Source organism: Grammomys surdaster, unplaced genomic scaffold (assembly GCF_004785775.1).
Source record: "Grammomys surdaster isolate TR1022 unplaced genomic scaffold, NIH_TR_1.0 67, whole genome shotgun sequence".
Lineage (NCBI taxonomy): Eukaryota > Metazoa > Chordata > Mammalia > Rodentia > Muridae > Grammomys > Grammomys surdaster.
Window position 1 is genome coordinate 9,501,433 of NW_021604569.1, and position 11,827 is coordinate 9,513,259.

The 11,827-nt window shown below is 45.6% G+C and overlaps 1 long non-coding RNA gene across 1 annotated transcript; it reads left to right on the forward strand.

Moving 5' to 3' along the window:
- Window positions 1-517: 517 nt before the first annotated feature.
- LOC114630911 lies at window positions 518-11,255 on the forward strand. Its single transcript, XR_003712880.1, has 2 exons — window positions 518-583; window positions 11,039-11,255. It is a non-coding gene; the product is annotated as an uncharacterized LOC114630911 (long non-coding RNA).
- The last annotated feature ends 572 nt before the right edge of the window (window positions 11,256-11,827 follow it).

Here is an 11,827-nt window from a genome sequence, read left to right on the forward strand (position 1 = left end):
GAGGCTGGCGAGATGCGGGAGGAGGGCGCACCGGGAGGAGTACAGCCAGCCAGCCATGGATAGCGGGGAGCCGAGAGCAGGGGCGGCCGGCGGCTGGGAGCACCGCCCGCTCGGCTCGCTCAAGACATTTAATTGGATTGATAGGTTGTGCAGTGACTCACAGACTTTAAAGAGTCCTAGGGCAGTCCCCGCCCAGCTGGACTGGGAAGGAGCGGCGGGGCGGGCGGGGTAGGGGGTCGGGGAGAGCCGCGAGGGAGGAGGCGGCGGGGCGGGAGCGCAGAAACGATGCCCAATGGTAGGGCGTGCCGCTATGACGGGCGTGATTGTAGACCAATGGTGGTGGGGCTCGCTAGGTGGCTGGCTTCGCCCCTGGCCCAATGAGTCTTCTAAGGACACTGTCGCGCACCGGGAGGGGGAAGTGATGGGGGTGGGGAGAGGTGGGTGGACGTTGAGCAGGGGGAGGAGAAAAGGAGCCGCGGGAGACCCGCGGAGTCACTCTGCCCTCCTCGTTCTAGAAGTGAGCTTTCCGCCAATCCGAGCGCCACCTGGGGGTGATGGACGCCGGCCTGTGGCCAATGAGGAGGTGAGGAGCGGGCGGGCCCGAGCTCTGACTCCCTCCTCCCGCGCGGTCCTCCAGCCCGCCTGGCCCGGGTCGGTCACGCAAGTAACCGTGTGAGAGCCGGGCCGCGAGGCGGGGCGGGGCGGGGTGGGGCGAGGTGGGGCTGGGCGGGGCACCGCAGCTGGCAGCGTAACCCTGGACGGGCTGGAGGGGCGCGCAGGCGACCCTTGCAAAACCTGCCCGCGGACCTGCCCGCCAAGCCCACTCTCAGGGCCGTCAGATTCGGAGTCGATCCGACCCAAACTTGATCCGCGTCCACATAGTGTCCACTCCTAAAACAGCCCCGGTGGGCACGTGCTCTGGGATTTGAGGAGCCAACGACGCAAGGCGTGGCAATCACTTTAGCCCGGGATTTGCCCGTTTTGTGGGGAAGTCGCTTAGGGTGTGGACAGGTTGAAACAGCTCCTCAAAACACATGTTCTTTTATTGGTTTCTGGAAAAGGCACTTCTTAAGCTGGTGCGAACGACTCTGCACAGGCTTTGCAGTACGTGTGTGTATCTTAGCTTTCTCCAAAGGTCCCTCTGCACTCTCTCCCACTTCCTCACCTTGAACCTTAAGGCAGTGCCTGGGTGCACCTCCTCCTCGGTATTTATTCCCATGAGCTATGGCATGTCTCAATATTTTGGCTGTTGTCTAGTCATCACTTCACAGGCTTTTTTTTTTTTTTTTCCGAGACAGGGTTTCTCTGTGTAGCCCTGGCTGTCCTGGAACTCACTCTGTAGACCAGGCTGCCCTCGAACTCAGAAATCCGCCTGCCTCTGCCTCCCAACTGCTGGGATTAAAGGCGTGCGCCACCACCGCCCCGCCGTGGCTACTTCACAGGCTTTAACCCACTGTATGCATTAATTCTTGAATGAAACCCAAAAAACAAACTGGCAAAACTCATCTTCTTACCCTACAGAATACATTGTTTGTTTCAGGTATTGTTAAGACAGGGTTTTGCTACCTGATCCTGGCTGTCCTAGTATTTGCTGTGTAGCCCAGGCTGGGCCTTAAACCTGTTTTATCCCTACTACCTTAGCTTCTTCAGCTTCCTGGATTCAGTGGTGTTTTCCTGAGGCTTAAAACAGTTTCATTCGGCTTGGCAGTGGTTGCACACGCCTTTAATCCCAGCACTTGGGAGGTAGAGGCAGGCGGATTTCTGAGTTCGAGGCCAGTCTAGTCTACAGAGTGAGTTCCAGGACAGCCAGGGCTATACAGAGAAACCCTGTCTCAACACCCCCCACCCCCAACCCCACCCCCCCAAAAAACCCAGTTGCGTTCCTATTCAAATCTACTGGGATATCCAACACTCGTTTTTGAAATAAGTCATGTACTGGTGAGACAGTGTTGTTTTAGGGTCTTGAAGTGAGTGAGAATTAACACCCCCCCCCCCAAAGATAACCGAAATCCACAGTGCTCTGGAAATGGGAAAAAAATAGACACGAAAACAACACAACTCGACTCCATGATTACTTTCTGGAGTCCAGAATCTGCTAATGGAAAATGACAGCAATTTCTTTCGGCACACCTCTCATATATGCATTTTCTCCTCATGTGCTGAAACCATGCTGGAAGTATGCAGAGCAAGTGACCCAGTGTTCTTAACTTCAGCCTAGTGGTTGGTACAAAGTGAACAATGTTAGCCACATCACCTTATGAGAAGCTAAACCAACCAGATCCCTCACTGTGACAAAAAAACAACAACCCAATATTTCTAATCTGGGTTACTGTATTACACTTTATTTTATGCATATGAGTGTTTACGTTGCTTATTTATGTATTTATGTGTGCTATGTTAGTGCCTGGTGCCTGTAAAGGTCAAAAGAAGGCATTGGATCCCCTGGAATCAGAGAAGGCTGCTCTCACAGCTGTGTGGGTGCCAGGAACCAAACCTGGGTCCTCTGTAAGAGCAGCAAAGTGCTCTTAACTGCTGAGCCATCTCTCCAGGAGATACATACATACATACATACATATATACATACATTCTTCTATGAGGTCATTTTATAGATAGGTGAATGTAATGAATTATTGTATACCAGAATGTATTACCATAATGATACTAAAAACAGATTTTGACTTTGAAAGATCTCCAAATAAGGGTTAGCATCTCATGGTAGAAGAGCAGTGGCTTGCCTCCGATCCTTACCATGTGTCACTTTAGAATTCTGTGCCATCCTTATTCCAGTGTTTCCTAAAGTATGGAAGGCCTGCTAGATTCCCGAATCTCCCCTCAGACCTGTGGGTTATGAGCTGCTTAAGCAATAGCTCAGGTAACTTGAATATTGACATACTAACCACTTCATTAGAAACCTCGGTTTCTTCCTGTCTTTACTCTTTTCTCCTCTCACATCGATTTCTCTCATAGATTCTATTTTATGATCTTTTTGTGATCACTTGCATATTTGCTGTGCACAAGTCTGAGTGGAGACTGTTGTGTGCTGCTGTTCTTGGGGAGATAGGAACAAATGTCTTATTACCCAATGCAAAGCTAAGTATCACAAAACTCCAACTTACTGAATCAATGCATTTTTTGGGGTTACTTAGAGAAACATGGATTACTCAATTATAGTCATGTCACAGAAAGCCCACCCCAGCATGGGTGACAACTCTTCAAAGCTAAAATATTGAAGCACTCTCCGTGATTTGCTTGTAGCTCCTTAAATCAAAGAGTCTCTTTCTTCCCCAGTCTTTACTGCTTTCATGACCTTGGGGAGGGAGAAGTCCTGTGACTCTGGTGTGTTTCAGGGATTTCTGAGATTTATGAGTTGTTTACTTCCTGTCCTTTTTTTTTTTTTTAGACATGGTTTCTCTGTGTAGCCCTGGCTGTCCTGAAACTCACTCTGTAGACCAGGCTGGCTTCGAACTCAAAGAGGTCTACGTGCCTCTCTGCATGCTGGGGTAAAAGGCGTATGTCACCACTGCCTAGTTGTTTAATTCCTGTCTTAATAAGCCTCCCTTTAGAACTCCTGGAACTATTAGGAGCTTTGTAAAGGTCCATAACCTGACAGTGGAGGTGTTCACTACAGCACTGCTTATAGAAGCATAGTTGGGGCAACCTTACTGCTGCTGTTGGGCTTCTTCTCTAGTTCAAATGAGCTAGCAGGTTTTCATCACACACACATGCACTCGTGCGCTCGTGCCACACACGCACTCTATCCACCACAGTTTCTGCTGCCATGGGTCCCCCCCTCCACTTCCAAGTGCTCCCTTTGTAAGCTTAAAGACTGAGTGCAGCTGAGTGGTTGCTCTAACGTGGAACAGCCTTGTCACTCTGTGGCCCCTTCTGCCCACTCCTGTCTCCAAGTTAGAAACAGTGAAGCATTCCAGAATTTTAAAAGTTTTATTTCAAGACGTGCCCAAATATGTTTACTTACATGTAAACAGCTGTCAGTGCTGATCATGATAAGCAACAGCTGCAGTTGTGATATCCGTCATGAGTCGGGAAGCAAGCAGTAGACACAAGGCCTCTTCAGAGTTGGACCGAAGTGTAGAAAATTAGCTGTGGGAGTCAGGTTAGACAGCAGGTGGCCCTCCTTTTTGAAATCAGGATTGATCGACAAGTGAAAGCATCACCAAGTGCTTTGAGGATAGACTCAGGTGCTGCTTAACAGAGACAGGGTGGTGAAGAGAATGTTGCTTAAATTTTTCCTGTGTACTTAGGTTATGTCTCCTCCACAGGCAAGTTGAAAACAGTTATTTCCCACAAAGGTACACCCAATATAACCCCTGCTGGCTATGGGTCCTGCTGCTTTAAAAGCTTGCCTCTGCTGAGTCCATCCTTAATGGCTCATTATAGCATACTGAACTCTGACCTTAAGTAATGGCCACAGCTTCATGGTCCCCAGAAAGCCAGATGCAGGAGCAGGCCTAAGCCTAAACTGGGAGTTTGGCAGGAAGATACATGGTGTGATTGAGCCCAGCTGCCTGAACCCCTTTCTGGTGGACTGAGAAATTTCAGGTAGCCCCACCTGCAGGTTCTCCAAATCTGTAGGCTGGGGTGCTATAGAGATGAAGATTTTTCAGAAGCATATTTTTCAGGATTCCATCTTAAAGTCTGTACATGGACCAGAGGATGGCTTCAATACCTCCCTGAACCTGACCTGAGGAAGGCTTTGACATTCCCATGGGTCTGAGGCATCCGGGTCCTTGATTTGACTGTGTTCATATTAATGAAGCATCCACTCAGAACTTGATCTGCTCCCCACCTCTGGGAGGTGTGAGAATAAAGTCAGGCTAGGACTGTGTAGACTTCCTGTAATCTGTTGTAAATTTGGGAGAGAGGGGAATCACAAAGAAAAAAAATTATCTATAACTCTATTTTCCAGAAATAACTATTAAATAATTGGCTCATGTGTGGTTTTAAATGTATTTAAATTAAATATGTCATAAATATTTCTCATTATACTAAATATGACTTTAGAAAAAAAAAGTTGTTTTGTTCTTGAGAAAGAGTCCCCTACCCCCGGCTGGCCTCTAACTCACTCATGTAGCTAAGAGCCCATCTTACTCAGCTTCTCGAAAGTAATTCTTAGTTCCCCTTTGCTTTTAGTTCTTGGCAATGAAACCATGACCAGCCAGCAGATACTCCCCACTAAGCTTCAGCATTGGCTCTGGAATTTGTTTTGTTGCTGTTATTGTTTGGTTTTTGCTTTTGGTGTTTGTTTGTTTCTGAGACAGAGATTCTCTGTGTAGCCCTGGCTATACTGGAACTCGATCTGTAGACCAGGCTGGCCTTGAAATCAGAGATCTTCCTGCCTCTGCCTCCCATGCTGGGTTTAAAGGCATGTGCCACCACCAGCTTTTGACCTCAGTTTTCTAAGGTGACTATTTAGCAGGAGTGTGAACAAATAATTCTGGTGAGAAAAATCTGCCAGCAGAGGACTTCTCAGGAGAGAAATACAGGAATCCAAAAAGGAGCTGGCTAGAGGTCTGTGGTGGGAAGATAAAGTAGTGAATTGGTTAGGGTTATCTCAAAAAAGAGACTCTTAAATGAAAAAAAGCAGAATTCCACTTACAGTTTAAGCACATGCAAGACTGGACAACATATTTTTCAGAAAGCATTCAAACAATCAAATCAGGTGCCTTCCCTACCTACTATGGAGTACGTGGGAGGATCACAAGTTCAAGGCCAGTCTAAGTATCATAGGGAAACACTGTAAAAACTAATATTAAAAAAGAAGAGGGCAGGTGGTTGGTTGTATGGCTCAGTATGTAAAGATCCGGCCACCAAGCCTCACAACTTGATGTGACCCCTAAGACCCATTTGGTAGAAAAAAAACAACTGCTTGCTACAAGTTGTCCTGTAACCTCCACATGCATGCCATGGTACATGCAAGCCTTTGTGTACACACATATACACAAAATAAATAAATAGATAGGTGAGTGGGTAGGTAGGTAGATAGATGATAGATAGATAGATAGATAGATAGATAGATAGATAGATACATAGATAGAAGTTTTTTTAAAAAAAACAAACAGGGAGGAGGAGAAGACAGATAGCTCAGTTACTAAGGTGCTGGTTGCTAAAGTGCTTCCCTTGCAAGCTCAGGAACCTGAGATTGACCCCCAGTTTTAAAAAAAAGAAAGAAAAAAGAAAAGTGGGCAGAGTGGCACTTATTAAACCCATTGCTGATAAGCAGGGGAGAGGTAGATCCCTGGGGATTACTGGACAGCCAGCTTAGCCTATATGGTGAGTTCTAGGCTGGTGAGATGCCCTATTTCAAAAAGAAAAGGAAAGGAAAGAAAGAAGAAAAGAGAAGAAAAGAGGAGAGAAGGAAAGAGAAAAAAGGTGCTCAGTAACTCAGGCTGACTTCTGGCCCCTGCATGGACATACACACATATGAATGTATATGTACACGCAAAAAGAGACAGACAAGTAAGAAAAAAATGAAAAGAAGCAAGTGAGAGAGGCCTTATCTGCAATGAGGAACTCCTGGATTTCATCCCTATTAAAAAAAAAAAAGAGTAGCCGGGCGGTGGTGGCGCACGCCTTTAATCCCAGCACTTGGGAGGCAGAGGCAGGCGAATTTCTGAGTTCGAGGCCAGCCTGGTCTACAGAGTGAGTTCCAGGACAGCCAGGACTACACAGAGAAACCCTGTCTCGAAAAAAAAAAAAAAAAAAAAAAGAGTAAAACAATAAAAAAAAATCAGGAAAATAAAATTCTGGGCATAGATCCAAGAGAGGCATTTTAAAAATGGTTATTACCGGGGTTTCTTGGGGCTGGTAGTGCTCTATTTATTAAAATTGGTGGTAGACACATGAGTATCATGTTGCAATGTTAAAATAAATACCTTGCTTTTATATACTCCATGGTATGCACAATGAGACATAGGCTTATATGTTAGGGCAGTTGCAAAATAAGGCTTCCACCCCTGTATCCTGAGGTTTTGCAGCTAGGCTGTAATAGTGCTTCTTCCTCAGAAAACACTTAAATTCATCATTCACAAAACTTAATCTTGTTGCTTTTAAGCAGCTGACAAGAGTACATCTATCCTTAACATGGTTTCTCCGAGACAGGCAGCAATGCAGGGGGCACTGAATGTGCATACACACACACGAGAAAATATAGCAGGGCTAACCATGCACTATAGAGCTAGGTAGGAGAAGTATCTGACACATGAAATAGCCAAGGGAGCCTAGCCTGCTTTTCTAGCACCTGGGCCCGTTTCTTCCAGGCCAGGATGTTGAAGAAGAAAAGCAGAGCCATATGTCTCCTGGGTCTCAAGTTGTTTAAGTTATGGGGTGAGGCTGCCCACTGCCATTTCTGCTTTCCCCAAACCACAAGATCCATGTGCAGTGGTCTCTGGGAAAATGGATAGAGCAGTAGGTAGCTTTAATCAATGACTCAAACAATGTAAAGCCAAAGGGACTCTTTTAAACCTCTCTAGATTCCAATAATAATTCCAATAATAATTTTGAATTGTTTTTTTTTCTGCCAGACTCTGGGAAAATGCTATATGCAAATAACTCATATACACATGGGCTCAAAACATTTGTTTGTCCATAGATATGTCTCAACCTTTTTAATCTTTAGTACAGTAGTGATCCTCCCAAAAAACTTCAGCAGAACAATGTCAGTCCTTGTCCACTGCTGTGCTGACCGGTAACAAGCTGACACCAGTTTAAGTAACAAGCATCTACAGTGGTATGCCTCAGCCAGTACTGCTTCCAGCCACCTCAACGTGTGTGCATTTTTAATTTTATAACAAAAATATAAGCACTCAGTACACATTACATCACTGAAGTATTTGAAATCTCACCACTTGATCTGTGGCATAGAAAGCCATTGCGGGAAATATGAAAAATTTTGACTAACCATCCATTCTCTTAAATGTGCAGCAATGTAAAACCGATAAGTTGTAAGTCTCTAATTATTTTATGATGGCTATCAGTTGTCGTTATTCCCATCCACGACATGGTACAGAATAGAGAGGGGACTGCAGAACAGCTCCGTCTTTCAACATGCTCATAACACAAGTCTAGCAGCCTCTCCGCAAAGTGCTTCTATGACAATTCAGGGTGGGTCCAGCTAGGTAAAGAACACTGAGGAGGAGAATGTAGCTCTTTGTGGTTTCACAATAAACTTGTCCAAAATGACAGCCCAGCATTCACACACTGAATGTCTGCAGTGTGTTCTGAGGGCTTCTCGGTCTAGAAAAAGATCGATCCAAAGATTAACATGTCTGTAAGTTTGGAAAGGAAGCATGAAGTACTTTTAGCTTAAATTCAACAGATGCTCATGAAACACATTTCAGAAATACAAAAGGACAGATAATAGAAAATAAGTTTCTTTTCCACCCCATCCCCTTCCTCTCAGTTTCCTACCATGAGGCTAACACTTCAGCTAGCTTCAGGTACATGAAGTATATTGAAGTTAACATATACATGAGTGTTTATCTTTCCAATGTAAATAATAGTACTGTATATTTTTTCTGTTCTTTGTGAGTGTGTAAGATGGGGTTTTTCCATGCATTCCAAGGTAGCCTTAAACTCTTCATTAAGAAAACAAGCAAACAAAAAAATAACAACAAAAAACAATGCTGGGAGGTAGTGGTGCATGACTTTAGTCCTAGCATTAGTGAGATCTGAGGCTAGCTTGGTCTACAGAACAAGTTACAGGACAGCCAAGGTTACACACAGAAACCCTGTCTTGATAAAAGAAAGGGTTTCTCCCCCTCCGTCTCCACCTCCCTCTTCTCCCCCCTCCCCCTTCCCCTCTCCTTCCCTCCCTCCCCACTTCCTCCCCCAGAGTTTAATTGTGTTGGCCAAGCTAGTCTGGAATCCCTGGGCCCAGTGTCAGATGGAATTGGAGTTACAGATGTTTGTGGGCCTCCATGTGGGGTGCTGGAAACTGAACCAGGGTCCTCTGCAAGAGCAAGCCAGTGCTCTTAACTACTAAGCTGTCCCTCCATCTCCATATGCACATTTTAAAATGTGATAGATATTACCAAATTGGCCGTAACAAGGTCATGTCACTAAAAGGCTGCTTTATAATGCATGTAACAGTTGTGGTGATTTTCTTAAAGTACTGCGGTACTGTCCGCAGTGAAACTGTTCCATAGTTGCAATGCTTTAATAGTCTACATGTTAGCAAGAACAGCACATTGTACATTTCTCTGCTTGTGTTTTGAGGTCACAGATCTGCCTTTGTAGGGATTAAGCTGTGGTTTGCTAGGCTTTTTAAAATAAACCTGTAACTAGGGATGTCTATCCAGCCCTTTTTCTTAAATCTAAAGGGCCATCTACTCTGGAAATTCTGCTGTTGAGAAAGTGAAACTGAGTAGAAGCCAAGGTGAAAGTCAACGGTCAGGCTTCCTCTTGAGATTGATGGGGAAAACGGCAGAATTATGAGAAATGAATTGCAGCCTTAAAAATTCAGTTCCAGTTACTGCAAACTTCAATGTGACTAGGTAGGAATTATTTATAACCACTTATAATTACATGAATAGTGAACATGTAAAAGTATAAAATCAGTATCTAAAAGCCACAATTAAAAAAAAAACCTTTCCCTCTTTCCCTTCGTTTGAAATATATAACAGTGTCCCTTCTCCCAAATATATGTTACATTTAGAACCGTTAGATTTTAGCAGATTCAGAAAACCAGCTAAAAGAATCTTTCCCCAAAATTCAGCCGTTTAGGGCTTGCTTGGCCTGATTAAATTCTTAAAGAATATTTCATGAACTCACAAGAGACGGATCAAATTCACTAGAAATGTTTTGGACACATGTAAAAATAAAGTCGTGTAGGTTTAAAGCTTTAGAAGGTTAGGGCTTCCCTGCGCCAGAGAAACCATTAGACCCGCACAGTTACTACTTGGAACTAGAAGAATGGGTAGCATAGGATTCCTCGCGGCTGAAGGTTGGAATCTTTGGTCCTTGATGAGAATTTTCATGTACGACGAGGAAGCCAGAGCATGCTAGGTTTGCGGTCGGAGGGGTGGCTATAAATAGAAGGTGATGTGCTCTAATGCCAGGAGGATGCGTCACAGGATCCCTCCTGCAGCTCAAGAGCCCAGGGAAGCCACGGAGTAGCAAGTCCTGCTCCTCTCAAGCCGGCAAGGGGTAGTGGGCAGGAAGGTTGAGAGCCTGGGGGGTGGGGGGGCGCTTGCTGCAGAGGACCTGAGCAGGAGGGGCGTGGGCTGCAGGGGGCGTGGGCAGGAAGAGGGCGGGCTGCAGGGGGTGTGGGCAGGAGGGGGGGTGGGCTGCAGGGGGCGTGGGGAGGCGGGGCGCGAGCTGCAGGGGGCGTGGGCAGGAGGGGTGCGGGCCGCCGAACTAGAATCTGAAAGGGCACTGCAAAAGGGGCGCGGACCCCTCAGACAGAGCCTCATCAGAGTCACAAGCGAAGTACCGGCAGCCCCAGCCGATCCCACTCAGCGCGACAGAAAAGGAAAAACTATAACCCAAAGGTCTGAAGCCGGAAAGGACGTGAACGTCTGGGTCCCCTGCGCGCCCAAGTCTCTACTGAGCAGTTGGGAACTGTGAAACGTACAATCTCTCTGCTCTAATCAGAATTCCCTCTAGCCTCGACAGAATACTCGCCGCAGTGCATTACACAGTCTCTGTGTGTTCGTAGAGTCGCTGTTGGAATTTCCACTGGAATTTTTGAAAGTGGCCTCTTCTGGGATTCCCCCACCCAGGCGCCTGTCTTCACTCTGCCTATTCCTGCAACTTAGTCTCTCTTCCTGCGCCCATTCTGTCTGTCTGTCTGTCTGTCTGTCTGTCTCTCTCTCTCTCTCTCTCACACACACACACACACACACACACACACACACACACACGGTCTGTGACTTTGTCCCATAGTACACCATTTCTTTTTCCCTCCCTCCTCCACCCTGCGGGTCTTTCTCCATTCTCACTGATGACTTTGGCCTTTTCCACGTATTGGTTTTATTTTTATCTCTTCAGTTATCCTATTCTTTTTATTTTTCTCTTACAGCTAACCACATCTGCATTGCCCTTTCTTTCTTCTGTCCTGAGTCCTGAAGAACTCAAGGATTGCTGGAAACAACCAAAGATTTGATAGCCCCTGTAAAAGATGCTTAATTCCATTTGCAAGGATTATACTCAGGTCCTGCCCTTGTCGCTGGGGAAGTCACAGCCAGCTGAACTGTGTGGTGTATTTGCATACAATAAAAAGTGGACATGCAAGAAAAGCAAGAGGTGGGGGCGCTTTTTTTTTGTTTGTTTGGTTTGGTTTGTTTTTTCAAGACTCCAAAGAACTCAGAAATCTACATGCCTCTGCCTCCTGAGTATTGCACCTGAGTATTGGGCGGGGTGGGGGGGGGAAAGCATATTTTTATGTTAAGATTTTAATGCCTTCATTTGTTTTAAAACAAAAAAAAGTTTTCTTGGTTTTTAATTTTTTCATTGCATTTTACTCATTTTTTTTCTCATGCTCCCCCTGGAATTGAGAAATGAAGCTAGGTCTTTGTGCTTTGCTAGACAAGTACTTTAACACTAAGCTAAATTCCTAACCTGTTTTTTTGTGTGTACAAACATATGTGTGTATGTGGATCCAACTGTGTGAGCGTGGACACACACACACCAGAGAACAACCTCTGTGTCAGTCTCTACCTTTCACCTTGTTTGAAACAGGGGCTCTTTGGTGTTCACGCCTACATACACCAGGTTATCCCTGCATTGGTCAAGTTTCTGAAGGGTTTATCAAAGGAGCATTGTGATTGAAGACCTCTGATAGCTTGCATGAGTTTTTATAGTTTCAGGT